The following is a 16,449-nucleotide window of genomic DNA, read 5'->3' as shown; positions in this document are numbered from 1 at the left end:
GACTTTGATAAATTGAACATGATGCAAAAATATCTCTGATGTCCTTTACCCAAGGTCTACCTCCTTAAAATAATGATTCATGTAAAATAAAATTGACGAATGACTGAAATAAAACTCAAAGCATGATAAATAAACCTTTAAACATTCGCAAAATTAATCGAATCGCCGTTTTGCCTACAAATTGGACATAAGTTTTCTTATTTTAAATTAGTAAAAACATGAGTTTGTTCATCATTGATCTTTCTGTTGGTAACCGTTGTACTGGGTTTCCTCTACACAAATTGTAAAAGAAGTTTCTTAATGGATGCAAATGAGATCTGTGCTACAATCTCGGTAAATCAAGAAGGACTGACACTAAACATTTCTAGAGCCAGTTTTTCTTACAGTTACACCGTGGCCGACTCTAAAACTGTTATCGTAGTTATGAAGGAACAGATAAAAAAAACAGAGACTGGTAGAAGCTTTTTTGAATCCCTCAAAAAACAACATAATGAATTTGAAGAAAGTGAAGAGAAATGCTGATAAGAGAAGAAAATATAGAAGATATATGAAATTCGTCTGTTTTTTATGTTTGCATCAGTGTTAATCGGTATAAAAACACCCAGAAAAAAAGATACAGAGGAATAAAAATCCAGCACCACAACCCAAATTATGGTGTTAGTGACAATGTCAAACATTCCTCTAATTTGGGTTCTAGTTCTATTTCATAGCTACAATAGAATGACCCATTTTGAAATGGCTGAATGATAACTATTGCTAGTGAATATGAATCTGCAACAGTATTAAATTACTTCTTCCATCTGAACATGAGATATATGAATATACGTGTAATTAGTAAATAGAGCAATCTTTTCATATGATTTTTTTTTAATTTAATATAATGAATGTTTCTTAAGGAAAAAAAACATACTTCAATTATCTATGATATCCATATTATCAACTGATCTCTAGAAAAAGAAACTTCCCTTTTCACCAATTCCCTACCGCTGCAACACGTGAAAAATTTTGCTTTGTTCTATTAGCAACAATTTGCTTTGAAGTTGTATTTGGATTAGTTCATCTCAGTTCCAGTTCTATATTTAAGGTAAACTATATACGGATTGGAATAGATCACTGATCAGAAGGGGAGACATATATCTTTATTGACACTAAATATCAATTGCTATTAAATTATATTGCTCTCTGATGCAATAAATAATAAATGATAAGTTTGTGAAACTGTTGACCACTCATTTGGTCGGCAATGAAGAATGGACGAGAGCAAGCAAGTTGCAATACCACCTACTCTCGAAGTCGCATTATTACTATGTTTATACTTAAAAAAAGTACTTCAAAACCTAAAATCCCGCAGCTTTTCGGAAATATATTCTCTCCAAACTTTTGACATATCAACTGTTTACACTACGTTACCACATAAATTGAAATACCGTCTGAAAGGACTAATTTTTTGTTAATCTTTTCTGTTTCAAAAATTATGTTGTTTTTGGTTCCAAATCCAAATCTTTTCTAAAACATCACAGAAGGGCAAATTGTGCTACACAGAAAAGCAGATTTGCGATATGCTTGATGTCCTCATTGATAACACATTTGTCGCATTTGGAGGAGCAATTTTAAAACAACATTAAAATGGGCACTAACTGTGCTCCTCTCCTAGTCGGTTTTTTTTTGTATATTCTTACAAGACTGTATTTCTTCAGAATCTCCTAAAAAATAAAGAAAATAAGAGATGCTAACTCCTTTAACTTTACATACAAATATATTGATGATGTATTGTCCATCAACAACCCTTCTAGTCTTGAAAAAAAGGTTTTCTTTCTGAAACTAATCAGAAATAGAGGAATTGGCAAAACCCTGACATCGACCAACCCATCCATAATGAAAATTCCAAAGCGCATGCGATGAGCCCACACTTGCTTGTTAATTAACAGAAAAAAAACAACTTTCGTGTTATAGTAGTTGTATTTATTTCTCTTGGTATTTCTAGAAATATGACTTATACCAATGGCCCCAAAAACCAAAAAAAGGTTTATACTAAAATACACCAATTGACTTTCAGTATTGTATCATATTAATATTCTTTAACTTCTGACATTATTGGTGCATTCAAATTTTCACCCAAGTTTTATTACTTAAATTACCATTTTAACAGAAAAAAAAATCAGTATCGTCTCTGCCAATGGTACTCATCAGGTGAATCAAATCAGTTTCGTCTCTGCCAAAAGTACTCATCAGGTGAATTAGATCAGTTTAGTCTCTGCCAATGGTACTCATCAGGTGAATTAAAGACTACCACTACAGTTATTTCATATAATATTTATATATAAGCTGCAACAACTCAATCATGTAATTTAACAACTGAGACTTTGTTGTCCCAATTTAATTAAAATCAGGCCTGTCAATTGTTCCATTCAGTCACTGCATGTAGGATCTAACAAATTGCGATTCTACTTTCTGTTCAGATGAAATAAAACCCTAATATGGTTAAATTTCCTTGAACATTTTGCTTTGAACTTTTTTTATCAATTTAGCTCACTACTGTACCAATGTTGATTAAATTGTTGTAATTGTATTTTTATTGTTATTACTAAACGAAAGAAACTTATCTGGTTTTCCCAGTTTAACAAGTACTTATTCTTGATTTATTGTGTAATTTCCATTCAGTAGAATAAATATTCACTTCTTTTACTCTTTGGGCTTTGTACTTGGATTTCGATATATTTACAAACGATTTAATATATATAAATATATATATAAAGAAGGGTCTGAAAAATTCCCAACGATGTTAGAACTGTCAAATTTGAGATGCAAACTTATGGTCGTTCCCTCCGCGGGACTCGAACTCGTACCGCTGTGACATCTATGGCACATTTGACAGTTCTAACATTGTTAGGAATTTTTCAGACCCTTCTATAAGTTTACGTTATCTTCCCTGTATCAATTTGTCCGATGGAGCAGTGTAGTAAATAGGGTCGTCACATTCTCAGACGTTTATATATATATATATATATATATATATATATATAATGAGAAAATAGAAAGAGGTTATCAAGATGTATTCGAGCAGGTACATGTAAATTACACACACACACACACCAGAGAACATAAAATAACCAAAAAAGCACATACACTGAACAAAAGCAAATGAGCAACCCGAACTCAACCAAACAACAAGCAAACCAAAAAACAAAACAAAAGAACAAAAACATTATACAAATAAACAAACTGGGAGTAAGGACCAGGTGCACCGGTCGGGTTAGCGACTTCTGCTTAACTAGATACACCCGCTCATGAAATGTCACGTATTGGATATTAAAAAGATGAAAGAAAAACAATGACCTGGTAAATAATTGGTTCTCATGGTGCAGATGGATACACTAAACGAACCATGGATATATGATGTCGACCGTAAAGCTTACATGTATGTAGTGTTTACTTCAAATTTGTAAAAGTTCAAGAGGTTTAAAAAGTTTGCGTAGTAACGGCAAGCCCTGGTATAAAATAACGATAAATAAAGAATAAATGAGAAATAATAGAAGCCTATAATCTCCTAACAGATTCCATACATATTTAATATTTTCCTTATAATCATCGATACGATTTAGTCTAACTGGAAGTTATCTGCTGTGCAAATAGAGTAATTTCAAATATGGGACACGTATGCCACAAGACATGTCATCCGAAGTGGTAGAGGGCGAACATCTATGACAGATCTAACAGATAATCAAGCTGGCAAATGTTGACTCAGGACATAGTAAAAAGTTGTTATTTACATTTGATTTAAATTATAGTTTCGAAAACGACGATGATAAAGTGCAAACCACGTCTATTTACACAACAGTGTTACAAGATATATGGTGAGGGTTTTTAAAAGAAATATGAAAGATTTTAAAAAAATGTTTTTTTTGTTTTTTTTTTTATGATAATATACTGTAAATGTATTAGCTTTCGCGATGTACTAATTTTTGCAACTTTAGCGATGGACTGAAAAGCGCGAAACATTGTACCCGTTAAATTTATTTTTATCACTAATCAACACTAATCAATTTTTTTGAACCGCGAAAATTGATACCCGCAAATATGGTCATTCGACAGAATCCCCGAAAATTGGTACCCACGAATATGGTCATTTGACAGAATCCCCGAAAATTGATACCCACCAATATGGTCATTTGACAGAATCCCCGAAAATTGATACCCACGAATATGGTCATTTCCAAATCATATGGAAGCCAAATCCACCACCGAGAGGTTCTACCATATGCAATGCAAGGAATGAAGCCTCGGTGTTTTACGTATTTTTAAATTTGGAAAACTGCAAGATTTCATAAATAGGGTAGATGAAATGTGATATTATTCGGGGTCAGACAAGTCTGACTACTGGGTTGGTGAATACCCACCGGGACCTCGGGTCCACCAGCAGTGGTATCGATCCAGTGGTTCTTAAATACAAGAAGTACCAGTTTTATATATTGTAAATTTCGATATGCTGTACACGTGTTTCAAAGAGTAACCTCTCATCAGCAGCATTAAAATCAAATATGTAGGAAGATCATGATCAAAATATTAGTTGTACTAAAATTAGAAGTACTCATAACCAAATCTATCGAAAGAGGAAGAAAAAAAAAAGGTTTTACTATAACAAATGCTTGCAACTTTAAAAACAACAACCTAGAATTTTACACACGTCATCATTTTGTATGTAGACTGTTACAATTAATGGTCATGGAATATTAGCGTGTTTATCCTTATCCTTAGAGTCGCCTGTCTAATCTTATTTAACTTAATGCATATCCTTTGTGTCTTAGTTACACTGCTTTACCATCATGGGTCATTTACGAAGACATAATTATAATTAATTTTCCCTTGAGAATCTTTTTTTTTCAGATTTAACACATATGAATATGTACATATTCATAGGTTTATGAGTCCCGAGATTCGAAAGGCGTCAGACATTCAAAAAAAAATGACACTATAGACAGTCGTTTAAAAATAAAAGTAATACAACATTTTATGTTCAGCGATACGCATGCAAGTAAGGCAAGTAAGGGCACTTGTCCAGATTATAGTACGACATGTCCAGAAGTAACTTAACATGAAATGTTTTCTTACCATTGTTTGGCATATCTATCTGTACTTGAAAATTAAATTTCAATGCTGACAACTCTTCTGCGGCCATTTTGATTCAGCGATCATTAATTCAATTTGGTCTTCATAGTGTAGTTCGGCATGTTCAGAAGTGCCCCATTGTCAAGTTTTGTGCACCATTTCTGGCAGTAAAGGTACTATTATTTGATAGTCATCTTGCCAAAACTTAACTTATAAATAATTCTCAAAATACCAAAATATTGAAACAATGACGTAGCACATCATCATTACCCTTTTATTTCTTTGGAATAGAAGATTTTTAAAATGCTGGAAAGAAAAGAAGTTGTGAAAATGTTGTGAAAATGCCAATGCCAGCATTAGAATGGTCACATTACTTCAAAATTCAGATACAAAACATTATTTTTATTGTAGCATATGGAAAAGGGGGGGGTCAATTTAAATACTTACAGATATTTTTTAATGGTACTGATCCCTCAAAATATGAATTCAGTATATCATGAAATTAATGAAAATTGGAGCTTTTCAAATGTTGGCGGAAAAAGCGGTTGCCTTTGCAAGGGCAACTTTCAGATGGTGTCAAAACCTCATAATTTAGATTCGGCATTTCGTTTTTACTCTCAAAGATACATTCATCCTAATCAGGCTTTTTACCTTTGTTGCAGTGAAACCTATTGCCAGGGTTAAAGGCAACATATTCTTCCCGTTTTTACGACAATTCTTGTAATGCATGATGAACTCCATCGCTCTACACAATTTACAAGGGACCGGTTGCATAAATAACATTTGAGAGTTTTCTCAAATCCTTCAATCTAATTTTTGTCCGATCACATAAATTGAAATGGAAGATCTCAATTTTGGATTTTTATTTTTATGAAACACAGCTTCACCAAAGTTTCCGAGATATCACAATTATCTTTTTTTTTAAAAGCAGAGGACGCTTACCCTACCGGTGCACCTGGTCCATGCTCCCAGTTTTTAGTGGAGTCCGAGTTGCTCATTTGCTTTTGTTACTTTGTATGTATGATTTTAGTTACTTTATGTTCTTTGTTGTGTATGTATGTTTTCCATGTCTGGCCTCTGTCCCTGGATTGCATTATTTTGATTACCGCTATAACCTTGGTTCCCTTGATTACTCTTTGACGTTTTCGACCTTTTGATGACCAAACATTTCAAACATATATTTTCGGAAAGGTTTCCAAGCGTATAAGATGCCAAAGCATATAAGTTTAAAGTTTCGTAAGACTTTGCTTCACATTTTCCAAGAACTCTCCTAGACAAGTTCTTTTACCGCAGCATAATAAAAAACAGGTTTTATTCTATTAGTAATGTCCGACATTTCTCTTGGAGAAAAGTTCAGGCGAAATAATAATAATAAAAAAATCAATAATGATAGATATTGAGCAAAAACAGTATTTTTCCTATTCAATCTTCGTTTTGGGGAAATAAAAAAAACAAATTAGTTCTAATTTTGTTGACACATCACAGATATTCCCTAACGTTCACAATGGCATAAGACTTCCCAAAATTAGTTTCTTTTGATCTATGATTTTTCGACTATGTTTATATTGGTAGACGGTTTTTTTTTTTTAAATTTTTAGGGGTAAAGCCGACATATTTTTGTAAAGTGTATGTGTGCAATTATTTTAAATATAACTCTAAAACTAATGTATACAATGCTAAGATAGTCAATATAAGTACATATGTGGATTGCTGTGATACATATATTTCAGACCAAATTTTTAAAAATGAATTATTTTTGCAAATTGAGTAAGTGCAAACACTTGAGATTTCCTCATTGTCTCATTTTCACAATGTAAAAATTGTCAGAATTAGGACCTTATTTGTCGCTGCAACACAGTAATTTCAGTCCTATTTCTCTCTAGTTGACATTGCATGGGTGCGAACAGTTTTGATTTCAGTAATGGTCCACAATTTTTTGTTTAAAATATTAAAAATGGCAATATAAGTATTTTGTTGGCGGTTGCAACACTCATATTTCAGTCGAAATCTTCAAAATTCATTTGCTTTTGTTACTTTGTATGTATGATTTTAGTTACTTTATGTACTTTGTTGTGTATGTCTGTTTTCCATGTCTGGTCTTTTTTCCCTGGATTAAATTCTTTTGATAACCACTATAACCTTGGTTCTTTTCATTATTCTTATTGATGAATGACTTAAATATAAGTTTTACACTGTGGGTATACTGTGAATGAGAATTCCGCTTTATATTGAGATATGTTTTCTAGGGGTAGTGTTATTATTTTAAAAATTATTTCTTGCAAATTAGTTTTTTTGCGTTTTTTTTTGTGCGTAGCAAAGCAATTAATCTATCGAATGATACCAAATTTGAGACGTTTTAGTGATGCAATAACTTGTAGAATAGAATTTATACGACTTTAACGGGAAATCAAAAGTCTCATTTTTAAAATTTTGTTTGATATATTCTGTCTACGAAAATCGCCAAAAGTCATCAAAAGAACTCCGGAAGTATTAATTTTGATATAACGTAATATAATAAAAAATAATATCAAATATCAAACGAGCCATTTTTACTGAAGCATAAATACTCTAGTAACATAGATATTAAAAAAAATGTGCCAATTTAAGCGATTTTTCTGAAGGGTAAAATTTTAACACAACTTTCTTGTATTGTGCTACATGTTGGCATCTATTTATTACAATTATCAAATTCAATTTTATATTTTAAGATTTTTCAACATTTAATTGTTATTTTCATTTTGATTTAATAGATTTTTCATATCAATCAATAAACAAAAATTTCCCTCAAAATCTCCATCCCCCATCACCATTTATTATAAACAACTCAGCATCACCCCTCCCCATAAACCATAGAATTTTTTTTCCCATAGAAGTAATGTACAAAGTACGCTTCAAACTAAATGTGTTCCATATGTTTGACAATCATGAAACCTATCCTAAAGTCGCAGTTTGCCATATACATCTTCAATCTTTTGTTTAGAAATCCTTATTATATAAAGTTATATCAATTTTAAAGGATATTTAGATGAAAGACCCAAGTAATGATAAGCTGTAAACGAATTTGAGAGTAATGAGATACTAATTAAAGTTTGCAAATGCTCGTTATAATATGACATGTTTTAAATTGATTAATTTAACCGTTGAAAAGTAGTTCATTATTTATGCTCCTAGATGTCGTAAAATTTGTAGAAATTAATATCATTTCTTGGGTTTCATGTTATACTCCAGTTTATTTAAGGAGGTAAACCTTGGGTAAGGGACATAACTCATGAAGTCAGTGATATGTTTGTATCATATTCAATTTCACCAATGGCTATCATTTGACACAGATTGAAATTAATCTAAGTTACTTTGATGCTTACATGATATTGATGTAAAATGCTGAATACAAACGTTCTTACGATTTGTATGGGTTGTGTCCCTATTCTTGGTCTACCTCCTTAACGTGTACGTCAAAAACAAAACACTGAAAAAGAAATACATCAGTGTTTTAGTGAAACTAGTATTCGTTTCATCATATAGGTTTCGTTGAAAGTGAAACAGGAATTAATTTAAGCAACTTCTGATTTTGAAACTGTGAATAGAATATGGTAGTTAATATGACCTAATCCTTTTTTGTATTTATATATATAGACATATTAAAACCAATCAATGGTAAAACCACAATTGTATAAAAACATAACTGCACTCATAGAAATGTTCTTTAATTAGAATGTTCTCAAATGAAATACTGCATTACGAAATAAATTAGAAAATTGATAATTCTCACAGAGTTATCTTCTTTTGAAATATTCATTTTCAGTACACGGAAATGAAATACCTGATATTACCCGTATGATGTTAAAGTTATCGTCTTTATTCCCGAATCTGCTGGTACAATTAGTCATATTTTACGGTGAATCCAGCGACAGAGACTTACATGTTAAATTGTTATTTTTATTGCCAATTGAAACAAAACCAAGTAGAACGGAGATGCATGTATCAGAGTCTAGAAATGAAAAGTAATTTTCTGATGCTAAGAAATGTCTTTTTTCTTGTGATATTGCATTCATCATTTAATGTTTTCTTTCTTTTTTTCTGAATCCACTGGTACAGTTAGTTTTTTTACACATACTTTACTGTGAATCCAGCGACATGTAATGTTGTTTGTTTTATTGCCAATTGAATCAAAACCAAGAAGGGCGCAGATACATGTATTTTAAAAAGTTGTATTTCTTGTGAAATTGCATTAAAAATTGATGTTTATTTTCTATTTTTGTTTGTTATCCCAAGGAACATTAACGAAATATTATTTACTTGTCACTTATACAGTTTAAAACCTTACAACTTGATCTTTTGCTATATATATTGCATTTAGGTGACCATAAAGAAGAACCATAAATCAATACGATAACAACAAGTTTCTGAAAGGACGATTAACCCTTAAATAAATATGGAAATTTTGTTACGCTGATATCAAAATATCCAAAAAACGATAGTGGAAAATAGCCTGTAAGGCAAGAGGGAAAGATGAAATATTTAACTTAATGATTGACAATTATACTCTGTAAAGATTTTCAAGAACTAAATACGCACTTCATCTCTAAACCAACCGTTTTAAACGAGATGAAACATAGTATAAATCATAAGATAAAACCCTTCAGGAAGTTAAATGATATTTTTCGTTTCTTCAAGGTCAGCGTATCATAATGGAGTAAAGTCATATGTCTTTTGTAGGTCAATACACTTTCGAGTACACCGAATATGTGTCAGACATATATAAGGTTACATAAAAGAAGTGATTGGAATCAAAAGTTTAGTAGAACAGGTATAAACATGTACTTAATGACTTTTATACAATTTGTGAATGAAGACTAAAAATGTCAAAAGCATTTCTGAGACTCATAATTCTACTTTTAGCTAAGTTTCGCCTTTTAACTAAGAAATAAATCACATTTTATCATTGTTTTGCCATGGGTGGTAATTTATGTCGCATTGTTTTACCCGAACCATAGCGACATAAAAAGCCCGTGGTCAAACAATGATAAAAAGGAGTTTTCGTGATATATTTTGATTCTATTAGGACACGTTTCTTCATATTTTTGAATAGACAAAGCCTATGAGTTGCACAAAATGTTAGGAAAATGTTTATCTAAACAGCTTTGAAGCACATCATATTAGAATCGAGGAATTGTTCTATGTATATTTTGAAATCGATTAATGACATCTTACCTGAACTAACCTGTTGCAGTTATGTACTTTGGACTTTTTAACATAGGTAATTAATTAAAAAGAGGATACTTTAAACGTATTTTCGCAAATTCTGTCAAGTGAACATATTCGCGGATGTCAACTCTAGCAGTTTTAAAACTGATAAGCTTTATATAGTGTTAAAATCAAGTCCGCAGGTACAAGTTTTGCGGAATTATGTCTACAGCGAAAATAGCGAAAATTAACACGTTTTCAGTAATTTTAGCAATAACTCACTTGAAATAAAACCACATAAGCATTCTGAGAATTTGCATGGAATATTAAGTCCTATATCGGAAGACAATCTGTTGGAGAGAACAGAATGCAATTTTAATTCTAATTTGAAAAGTGGGGAAAACCGAGTCTGCGTAAAATGTCAATGTATCATAACGCATAAAAATAATAAGACCGGAACAAAATTCTTGATTTGAACTTGTCACGATAAAACAATGTGTACCAAATGGCAAATTTCTATGTTCTCGCATGAAAAACGTATGGAAAACTGAGATTTTGCAATAAAACTCCAAAAGTCCAAGGGCTATAACTCAGCACAAAATCAACAACAAGCCGAAACAAAAGCCCAATTTGATCTATAACGTGTCATGGTTAAATAATGTACCAAATAATAAATGTATAACTGAAAGCATGACGAACAACGGTGCGGAAAGAGTAATCAATGGAAACAAGCTTCTAGCGGAAATCAGAAGAATTTAATCCAGGGACAAAGACCAGACATGGAAAACAGACAAACATAACAAAGAACATAAAGTTTCTTAAATAATACATATAAGGTAACAAAGATAAAATGAGCAACTCGGATTCCATAAAAAAAAACTCGGAGCATGAGCCATGTGCACCGGTAGGGTAAGCGTCCTCTGCTTTTCTAGAAATACCCGCCAAGTTGCTTATAAAAAAGTAAAGTACTGGGGTAGAGGAAAGAGGAAAGGAAAATTAAGACACGTCGAACAAATCAGTTTTCATGGTGCAGATGGAAACACCGTAACAATCCACGAGTTCATGATGACGACCATAAAACTTCTGTAGTGATGACTTCAACTTGTAGCAACATAATCCTGTTCAAGAAGCCTAATTGTCTAGCGCGACAAAAGGGTCTCTGGCATAACATATGATTTGTATGAAAACTTCATACACAGGTGAAGAAGGGATGTGCCACAGATGAAAGGAAAGTTGACATTTCTGAATGAAAAGTCATCACGTTTGTCGTAAAGTTTGGTCAATAGATTTCCGTTTTCCTATATTTCAAGGTCTTTGGGGGTAGATACAATGTATCAATAATGTTTTTGAGTCGAAATTGTAACTGCAAATAAAAGTATACAGTTTTGAAAATTTAGGTTTTAATGTTATTATATTCTGAAAATCTTGAATTGAGGGGCACCAAAATATCTTTCGAATTTTTCAGGATCCAAATTGAATTAATACCACTACGGGAGTAAGAAGTGTTGTGGTAAAACTGGAAACCCTCTTTGACAGCTTTTAGTATAGAAGTTTAATTTTTGAAAAAAGATTTGGTGGTACATTTTGCAGATCCAGCTATGTAACGTTGTTTGTTTGTATTTTTTTCGGAGTTTAAGAATCCAGTACATAGACGGTAAATCGCAATCGTCGTCTTTGGTAGAGGTTCACGGTACTTAGGACCTTTAGAAAGGATCCAACGCAGAGATTTGTTTTCGATGATGCTTGAATCTCCCATATTATGTGACCGGAAGGACCACATTTGAATGGAGAGTATTTGCAAGAACGGTCTGGTGGTTAAGCCTTGAAGTCCTCAATGTCGAGGTTCTGCAATAGCCTTTTATAATTGAAAATATTGGATGCAATTGATGAAGTATAGGAATATGAAATAATCGGTATAGCTTTGTCCTTGAAATACGGAGGAATTTTGTTGGTTACTTTTTTGTGATGGAGGATGTTAACCAAACTACTTGCATCTATACCTTTGTTGACAAACGGTAGTGGAAAAAATGATTGTTTTTTTCATCTTGAGCTTTAACACAAACTGGTTTGAAGAAATTTGTGAAAACCAATATCCAAAATGATGGCAACGAGTCTGTATTATGATGAGGTAGGTTCAAAGACTGGAGTGTCAAGACTTGTTTTGTAAAAGGAGTGTAGAAGAGTGAGGATATGGAATAGAGTTTATTTCGAATGTGATGAAGTCCAATAGGTTTTTGTATGAAAGGAAGAAGACCATCTATGGAGACATGATGCATCTTACGTGACGTATGGTGGCGGTGGCTTATGACTCATTTTCTGTCTTTGATTTTTGTCAAATAAATTCATCACATTAATGCTATTGTTATATTGGTTTGAAAAGTTTCCATTACTTTTGATGTTGGCATTGCACCCGTAAGGTATTGCAGTACCTAGTCCATAATCCAGAATTCCTCTATTTCCCTACGATAGGTATTACTTAAGACGGAACTGCTCCTCGTTGGATGGTAATTTTTTTTCAAGAATACGAACTTTCTTTCAGAGGATTGAATGATCTTGTTGATTAAAATGTAAATAAACTGTCGGGAACTTAGTAGTTTTAATTCTCGAACGATGACCGCACATTCGTTTGTTTAATCGTTCTTGTATTTCACCGACATATACTGGACCGCACAAGTAGCATTATACTCCATAAATTAAGTTAGTCGATTGGCAACTTAAGTCATCGTGACTTCTTGTGTAAAAAATTTTGTTCGTAAGGGTAACAGTGAAGAAATGGCCGGTTATTAGAATGTTGTATGTTTTGCAATTTTATAATGATACACTCGTCTTTTCATCGCAAATGATGTAAGGATACAAAGTTGAAGGACACTGTTTCAGTAGCTGAGATAGTAACGTAATCCTTACCATTGTTGTTACATGGGTTCAGCGCATAAAAAGTGGACACTAACTTTAATCGATTGTGGTATTCAAAATTTGGGAACGAACGATAAACGTGTTTTGCTGCTTATAATTGCAATGTAATACAAAAATAACTGGAATTTATTGCAGTATGTTTTTGGCTATATGTAGTTTTATTGGCTTTAAATAAAGGAGAAGAGTAACAATTTAGCTTTTGTCAGTAGTGAAGATTCTTCAACTCGATTGTTTGTCTACGTTTAGGATACTTCTATGGCTAAATTAAGGAGGTAGATCTAGGGTAAGGGACATTACTCTTGAAACCATTGATATGTTTGCATCATATTCAATTTCATCAAAGCCTATCAAGCTTCCATTTGAAACAGAATGAAATCAGTCCAAGTTACTTTGTTGCTTACATGATATTAATGTAAAATCGTGAATACAAACGTTCCAATGGTTTCCTGTGTTGTGTCATTCACCCTACATCCTTGCTTGAGCATATTCTTACAGTTGCGGATAATCCTGGTTCAATTACGTCCGGTAAACATGTACCGTTGAGATGTTTTCAAAAATTCTAAAGTGCACAGCTCTTTCCTTTTTTCAATTAGTACAAAGTGTTGCTAATCATTACGCAATCTATACACAGCTTGTGATTTGTTTGATTTTTAATCACATATGTCAATCAAACAGCGGATGGGATGTGCCATTTAAATTTTTTTTATCACATCATACATTGCATATGAATTTTGCCTGGAACAATTACACAGAATTGTGTCATTGAGACATTACGACGATTCGAATATCCTTTTCCATTCTTACTTCCATAAAACATATTGTATAATTTCCTGTTCAAGTTGACTGAAAAATTATCTAACAGAAACATCTTTCAAGGTCAAAGTGAAATTTGTAAAGCACACAAAGTTAACACTGTGACATAACATGAAGTCATTTATTGAACAATTTTAAAATTGTATGTAGAATTTCGTCTTTCGTAAAATCCGTTTAAACCGAACATTACAAAAAACAACATAAAACCAAAAAAACAACACACACACACACACACACACACACACACACACACACACACACACACACACACACACACACACACACACACACACACACACACTGAAAATGAAAATCAATCCAAACAAGATACTTCTTGAGGTCCATTTATTTCAATTCAAATGATGTTTCAACCCTGAATGACCGAATTTCTATCTAAACCGACAACAATCTAGGGTCCAAAATGGGTTTGGTCAAGATTTTTTTATCTATTTTGATTAATCGTATATAGAACTTTATTGAGTAAAAAATATCACAATTTGTTGTAACAGATAAAAAAAAGATCTAAATGATAGAGTTACGAACTACATATCACATTTCATCCAATTTTGTTGCAGTTTGAAATAAACACTATCGCAATTATAGACACACAGGAATATACAGTTCTGGTATTTAATATCACACTTTTTTGTGGTTAAAATATTTCTATGATAGAAAAAACTTTAAGATATATATTGTACAGATTTTTTTATGTGCTGAAAATAAAAAGCTGACATTACAATGGAATTAGTCTCAAACAATAATGATCTAAAATAATTGAAGCATTTTTCAACAGCTTATTCTTATATCATGTTGTCTCCTTCAACTCATAGTGTATATTTCAGAAGCCTGCATCAATAGTGTACATATTACGGTCTATGTATTATGTAAAAGAAGATGTGTCAGATGTCTGATCAGCCAAACCTGGTGAATATAATCACACAGAAATAACTTTAACATATCAATGTTATCAGAAGATATATACTCTGTTATTGAGATTTTGTGTTTTTGGAAGTGTTTAAAGGGGTTTAACTGTGCAGTTTGCAGACCAATGTAAAAAACATTGAATGTTTGAAGTGACATTTTTGAAGAGCGTTAGACATTCTTGAAGGTCAAAATTTAATACATCAAGCACAACAAGTGAGGACAGAAACGTGATTACTATTTATGCCTTTTATAGATGATGTGCTGATTAAATATGATTGATTTCCAAGGATAATGGCAAGAGAAGAAAAAAATGATTAATATGATATGGTGAAATGCAATAAATGCAGCAGCCACATGTTGACAATCTCAATTAGACAGTAATGGTAATGTCTTTTGCAAACGAGCAGGATGTTGTAAGGAGTTTAGTTTAGAGGTATACTAATCTTTTTTTTTTATTTTTAAGGATATTTGTCAATTGACGTATTCACCTTGCACGTTTTCAGTTTGAATCATTTGTCTTTTAAAATGTATTTTATTGGAATTGCCTGAATTCCCGTTGTGCACACTTTATAAGAATCTACAAAGCGCCCCGTGCAGGTCCGGGTGTTAATAGAATAGGCCTGCAGCAGCGCTAAGCTTGTCGTAAAAGGCGACTAAATAGTGCTCAGAACCCTAGCCGAGGCTAGGGAGCTCTGCCCAGAGCAACTGGGATGTGTGCCCCAGGTGGTGGAATGGGGTACCCCTGGCGTGTTACATGCTGGGGTTGTCAGGCTATAATACGGAAAACCTGACCGCAAATCATAGTGGTGCACCGTGTTGGGAAAGATGCCACGTTCCTCGCACGTTAAAGAACCCTACTGTGGTATTCTCCCGGAGTAGGAACTATAGGGCTCCGCCACAGGAGGCTAAATTGCCCGACCCTACCCACCTCTTCCCACTTCCAGTGGCAATCAAAATTTGTCGACCCCTTTGCCTTGTGTCCCACCCCTTTTTCATTCCATCATTTCATGTTCATTTTATCATCAATTTTATGTTCATTGTCTGAATATAGCTGAAATATTGCTGCTCGGACGTTAAACCCCAACAAACAAACAAACAAACAAGAACCTACAAAGCAGATTATTAGTGTGCACCACGTGATTGAGGTTATTTTTTTTCATTGACCGATACTATATAACAGTCATTCTTTAATTGAAAAAAAATAAGAAAATTAAACTGGAAACACACTTCAATTGATAGCATCAATACTATGGGAATCACTAAGCATGTGTATAGGGCTATTCATTTAGAACCATTTTGGCATAAAAATCATTTTTAAATACAATACCATGAGTCCTTGTTGCTCGGTAGAAGGGGAGAACATGTGACTTTGACTTCATAATATATAAAACAAGAGAAATAAAGGGAATAATAAAAGATATTGCACTACATTTAGAGACACGTGGAGATATTGTCCACCAACATTTCACAAAACGTGCAACTACCAAACTCGTGTCTCTTTCGGATTGC

This window comes from Perna viridis, chromosome 9 (assembly GCF_037379345.1).
Source record: "Perna viridis isolate PV_CMFRI_1.1 ecotype Kerala chromosome 9, ASM3737934v1, whole genome shotgun sequence".
Lineage (NCBI taxonomy): Eukaryota > Metazoa > Mollusca > Bivalvia > Mytilida > Mytilidae > Perna > Perna viridis.
This window is presented reverse-complemented; position numbering follows the sequence as displayed.